The sequence below is a fragment of the Pogoniulus pusillus genome, chromosome 4 (assembly GCF_015220805.1).
Source record: "Pogoniulus pusillus isolate bPogPus1 chromosome 4, bPogPus1.pri, whole genome shotgun sequence".
NCBI classification, from domain to species: domain Eukaryota; kingdom Metazoa; phylum Chordata; class Aves; order Piciformes; family Lybiidae; genus Pogoniulus; species Pogoniulus pusillus.
In genome coordinates this window covers 41961080-41967608 of record NC_087267.1, presented here as the reverse complement: position 1 = coordinate 41967608, position 6529 = coordinate 41961080, and positions in this window count along the sequence as shown.

Here is a 6529-nt window from a genome sequence, read left to right as displayed (position 1 = left end):
TGCTGGTTTGAAGCAGGCTAGAATGTTTTGGTGAGAAGAACTAGATTACAGGCTGTGGAAAGAAAACAATGGTGATGTCTACTTTGCTCATAGGCCTGCTGAGATGTATGAAAACATAAATCAAAACATAGATGACACACTCAGCACCACTCTTGCTCGAGCTGCTGGCTGAGCTGCATCTCTCTACCCTCCATTTTGGACCAATACACTTTGCTTCCTAATCATTTGGCCAAACCTCCATTCTTCCTTGGGACTGGGGTGAGGTTGAGAGGTGCAGGGGGAAGGTGAAGGGGTGGTTGAGAGCCCCTCCTGGGGACTTAGGTTTCTGGGAGGGGAGTTGTGTTTCTGTATTACCTTTTTACCTTGTATATTTCGGTCTATAACTGTCTATACTGTAAATATCTGCTTGTATATTGTGCTAGCTGTAAATATAAGCTTCATTCATATGTCCAGAGCTGTCTGAGCCTGGTCTGGGTGTTTTCTAAAGTGTGGGGGGGAGGGGGGGGGGGCAGGGAACACCCAAACCATCACACTGAGACACCTGAGATCCCATACTTTGCCTGTTTAAATTTAAAACACAGCCCTAAACCATGTTAGCACTTGTAAAGCTTTGTCCCACCCTGAATTTGCTGTATTACTTCGTGCTCCCAACCTAACCCTCAAATACCAACCTACTCCTTGGTCCGTTCACCTTTTGCAACACGGTTCTCTTTCGCCGCATAAATCTGATACCTTAGTGTGCTTCAGTTGCTAGCTGATCCACTGAGCTTTCCATCCCTAAACCTGAATTTCCCTCTGTCTCTGTAAGAATGGTCCTATTTTTTTTTTCAGGATGTGAAGGTTTGGCCCCTGCTCCCCCCACCCCCACTTTGGAAAATCACCCAGAATAGACTTAGTGGCTCTGGAAATTAAATGAAGCTTTTATATTTACAGCTTAGCAGAAGATACAAGCAGATAGTTACAATGTATACAGCCACAGACAAAAATATACAAGTTAAAAGGTAATACAGAAACACAACAGCCCTCCCAGAAACCTGAGTCCCCAGGAGGGGCTCCCAACCACCCTTTCACCTACTTCCCACCTCTCTACCTTACTCAAGATCTTGCTTTGTATTCAAGGAAAGTTTGGAGGGTTGGCCAGGGTGGGTTAGGAAGCAGATGGATTAGTCACACAGATAGCAGGTTAGGCTAGAGAGAGAGGTGCAGCCCACAAAGCCCAGAGAATGACTCTGTTATCTATATTTATGTTCTTGTTCTTATACATCTCAGCAAGCCTGTGAGTGAAGTAGACATCACCACTGTTTCCTTTTCACAGCCTGTAATCTAATTCTTCTCACCAAAACATTCTAGCTAGGCTCAAACTAGCACACAGGCTGACTTCACTGTTGTATGCAAGTACATACATAACAGAGACAAAGTAAGATTTCAGTCTGGCTTTGAGTAAAAGGCAGAAAGAGGGTGGGAATCAGCAGAGTTCCTCCACTTTTTGTGAGACTGATGAAAAAATAAATAAGTCCTTAGCACCCTGCTTCCATTGCTTAGGCACTTCTTTCCTCACATTTCCATCATACTTGGTGCCATGGTCTAGCCTTGAGCTCTGTGGTAAAGGGTTGGATTTGATGATCTATGAGGTCTCTTCCAACCTTGGTGATACTGTGATACCACAGCAAGGTATCCTGGCACAGCAAGTGTCATTAAGCTGTACTAACTCTCAGGTTGTTCCCTTCCACTCTGCAATTCACTCATTCAGTGTCAGTTGGATTGAATCTTGTAGAGTAAGGTTATCAGTTGGACTTGGTGATCCTGAGGGTCTTTTCCAACCTGGATGTTTCTGTGATACTGTGATTAGCAGCTCTTATTCTGTTCATATATATAACTTCTGGAAGCCTAAAGGTCATGTGTAGCAGTTATTTCAAAGAACTCATACTTCATTTGACTTTTTCTTTGCCACATTCCTCACACTGCAAGTATACTGTGTGCTCCTCCATCAAGACATGGACACCCAGGATATAACTACTGGGTTAGAACCTCACATAAGACTCCACATACTTTTCCCTATTACTCATTCTTCAATATGTCAGAGGAGCTGAGATGTTCAGCATTGCCACTGTTAACTCCCAGATTGCTCACCTTTACAGTGACATCTACAGTCCTGAGTTCTGGATTATGCAGCAAGTCAGACTATCAAATACAGAATTAAGATAGTATTTTATGTCCATTTGGCTCAGAGCTGCAAGAATCATGCTTTGGAAATGCTGCTTTTAATATATGAATTTATGTATTTCAAAGAGCAATCTTGAAGATGCAACTTGAGGAACAGTACAGGTTAATACATTTACTGTATTTCAGATATTGAATTGCATAGAGTACATGGAAATAGCAAACTCCACTTTAAGCTCTATCTCTTCTTAAGTGAAATCAAAGAGACATCCTCCACTTTGTACGAGATGTCCTACATCTTCTTGTTATGGCACCACTCTGGAGACATTTACAAAGATTGAGAAAAAGAGCTTTCATCATTAACATCAAACATTCCAAGCAACAGACTAAAGTCTTGTACTTCTTTTTAGCTCTCTTTCTGAATCAATAAATCTATTACTTGTGAGCTGCAATACCTTCTCGTCTAGTCTAATCTAGACTAGCTTATGTATATGCATGGAATGTGTTGAAACACTTCATAGAATCAAACAGATTGGAAGAGACCTCCAAGATCATCCAGTCCAACCAAGCACCCAGCCCTAGCCAGTCAACTAGACCATGGCACTAAGTGCTTCAGTCTATTCTTCAACACCTCCAGGGATGGTGACTCCACCACCTCCCTGGGCAGCCCATTCCAATGCCAATCACTCTCTCTGCCAACAACTTCCTCCTAACATCCAGCCTATACTTCCCCCTGCACAACTTGAGACTGTCCCCTTGTTCTGTTGCTGGTTGCCTGGCAGAAGAGACCAACCCCCACCTGGCTACAGCCTCCCTTCAGGTAGTTATAGACCCCTGAGCCTCCTCTTCTCTAGGCTAAAACACCCCAGCTCCCTCAGCCTCTCCCATAGGGCTCTGTTCCAAGCCTTTCACCTGCTTCAAATGGTTCTGTTCTGGGATTCAAAAATGTCTCATCAAAAGTCCTCAATCAGCTTTCAGGCCAAACCCTGTGGGCAGAAGACCTCTAAGTTTTGGTTCAGGTACAGTAAAAATTCTATGAGGCACCCAGCTATGTTCATACACATTAAGAATGAGCTACTCTCTGTATGCTTCTTGAAATGTTGGTTTGCTTTATCCCATCTCATTTTGTGTGTGTGTGTGTGAAAAGAATCTGCACAATATGTTTTATTGTCTTAATTTTAAGCACCCTGTGACTGCATTTCCTACTTCTGCCATAGCAGAAGTACAAACACTGGCAATACCTTTTTGTGTTAATGTGAATGGTAGAAATATTTTGTTTGGTTTTTTTTCCAGGAATATTTTTTTTCCTGTTTGCATTTGCAATTTTAAGAAGGGAGAAAACACTCAGAGAGAAAACAGAGAGGTATAGAAAGAGTCACAGAAGTGTAGTCAAGAAGAGTAATGGGTATTAAATCAATATTTGTAAGCATAACAACTAATAGAAAAGCAGACTCATAGCCATCTGTTTTAAAAATAGGTTACTGCAGAAACATGTAAATGAATATTTAATTCAATGATTTTTTTTTCTATATCAAGTATAGTTCCCTTTATAAAAGCCCATGAACAATGACAATAATGTGCAATAAATATTAATAATTATCCCTAATGGCTAATTAAAGTTTAATAATTAGTATGAAAATCAAAATAACAAGAAAGGATCACTTGATCACATTCAAAATATTCAGTATTTGAAGGATGTTGTGTAATCATTACAGCATAGGTTAATGATTGTCCATTTGAAGTCTGCACTCATTTACGTTCATGGTTATTGGAATGTAACAGTTGATAGAGCATTTTGAGATAGAAAAAATTGAATATGTAAATATGATTCCAAATATGAGTCCACTGTGATGGGGTTATCTCAGCAAATGTAGTTCAAATTGGTGGTGTTCTATAAGGAGGTTGCTTTTTGAAGTGCCTTCATGAAAATGGCTTTAATTTAGGGGAGTTCCAGCCAGCATCCTGCACAGAAATAGAGAGGTGTGGTACTTTAAAACACACCTTTAGTTTAACATGTCCTACAGGTTTACATAGCTAACATCTCTAGCATAACATATTGTGAGGACAGGCTACAAGAGTTGGGGCTCTTCAGTCTGGGGAAGAGAAGACTTCAAGGAGACCTTATAGTGGCCTTCCAGTATCCAAATGGGACCTACAGGAAAGCTGGGGAGGGACTATTTACAAGGTCTTGTAATGACAGGACAAAGGCTAATGGGTTTAAACTGGAAGAGGGGAGATTGAAACTAGATGTTAGGAGGAGGTTCTTTGCAGTGAGGGTGGTGAGACACTGGCACAGACTGCCCAGGTTGGTTGTGGCTGCTTCCTCCCTGGAGGTGTTCAAGGCCAGGTTAGATGAAGCCTTGAACAACCTGATCTAGTGGGAGGTGTCCCTGCCTATTGAAGGGGGTTGGAACTGGATGATCCTTGAGGTCCTTTCCAACCTAGAACATTCTATGGTTCTATGACCCACAGATTTAGCCTAACCCCTACAGCTGAGGCTCTGGATCACTTTTTCCAGTATTTTGCAGAGTTATGCAATACATTTTGGCATTCTGAGTCATTGACACACTTCCAGGACAGTGGAGAGAAACACTTAGTTAAAAATGCACTTAGGCTCACAAGACTCACTTGTAAAGATGTAGAAAAGAGAACAACTCGAAATAGACCTCCCACGGAGTAGCATACTGTGTATTCAAAGTGTACCCAGTCCTTTTCTCCATCTTGTGAGGGTTTTTTTTGATGAAAAAGTCCTTTGAATAAAGATCTTCCAAAAGAGTCAATTTGTTCTTAATTACAAAGGTTCATTTTGCTGAATACTATATTTTTTGTGTTATTAATAAATTTAAAATGTTATTGATAGTTTTGAAAGAGGCAAGGAGCAACTGGAGAGAGTTCAGTGGAGGGATACAAAACCAGTGAAGCATCTATCTGTTATGAAGAGTCCCTATTACAAGAGGGATGTGGAGGTGCTGGAGCATGTCCAGAGAAGGGACATGAGGATGCTCAGAGGGCTGCAGCAGCTCTGCTACGAGGACAGACTGAAAGAATTTGGGCTGCTCAGTCTGCAGAAGAAAAGGCTCTGATGTGACCTTCTTGTGGCCTTCCAATAGCTGAAGGAGGCCTGCAAAAACACTAGGGAGGGACTTTTTAGGCTCTCAGGGAGTGAGAGGACTAGGGGGAATGGAGCAAATCTGGAGGTGGGGAGATTCAGACTGGACGTGAGGAGGAAGTTGTTGAGCATGAGCATGGTGAGAGCCGGGACTGGGCTGCCCAGGAAGGTGGTTGAGGCCTCATCCCTGGAGATGCTTAAGGCCAGGATGGATGAGGCTCTGGCCAGCTTGATCTAGGGGTAAGATGTCCCTGCCCATGGCAGGGGGATTGGAACCGGATGATCCTTGTGGTCCCTTCCAACCCTGACTGTTTCTATGATTCTAAGAAATGCTGAGAGAGCTGTGGCTATTTAGCCTGGAGAAGAGCAGACTGAGAGGGGATTTATCAGTGCTTAACAATATCTAAAGGATTGCTCTTTCCTTTGAGGGTAATAGAGGACTGGAACAGGCTGTCCAGAGATGTTGTGGAGTCTCCTTCTCTGGGGACATTAGAAAACAACCTGGATATGCTCCTGTGCAACCCTGCTTTATCAGGCAGTTGAACTAGATGATCTTCAGAGTTCCCTTCCAATCCCCACCATTCTGTGCTTCTGTGATTTTAGTTCACAGGTCCAGGAACTTAATTTTTGCTAGCAGTCAGCATCTCCTGTAAGTCCTCCATGTCTTCCACATTTTGAGCACCATACCTGCCAACCCATTTCCATCTTCTCAAGGTCAGTGTGAGATTTGTGGCCAGCTTGACAAGCCAGCTAAAAACATTTGTGGGATTTTGTTCTTGGGGTTTTTTTTTGTTTGTTTGTTTGTTTGTGTTTTTTTTTTCCTTTAGTATTTTTTCTCATTAAGTTTTAGCATTTCAGTTTCCTGATGTTTTCCTGAGTGATGAAGCAGGAAGAATTCTTCTTCTGTAGAAATATGGTAACACTTTGCACATTTTTAACATTATGATAGTACAAGGGGACTGTAGTCAGAGACTTTTCACATGGCAATTCCTGTATCTAAGATCATTTAACTGAAGCTAGTGAGGAGTGCAGATAAACAGGATAATTGCTAAACAAGCAAAGGCGTTTCTGAAGCAATATGTAACTACTTACAGTAACAACCAATCTCTGTCTTCTCATTGCTTCATGCCCTGTGGTGCTATTGGTGGTCAAGATGTTTTGCAATAGGTTTATCTTGCATGCCTCACTAATAACTTGCTGGAGGAGGCAAAACAAGTCCCAGGCAGTGCCCAGAGACCTGTCAGGATGTGAAATACCCAT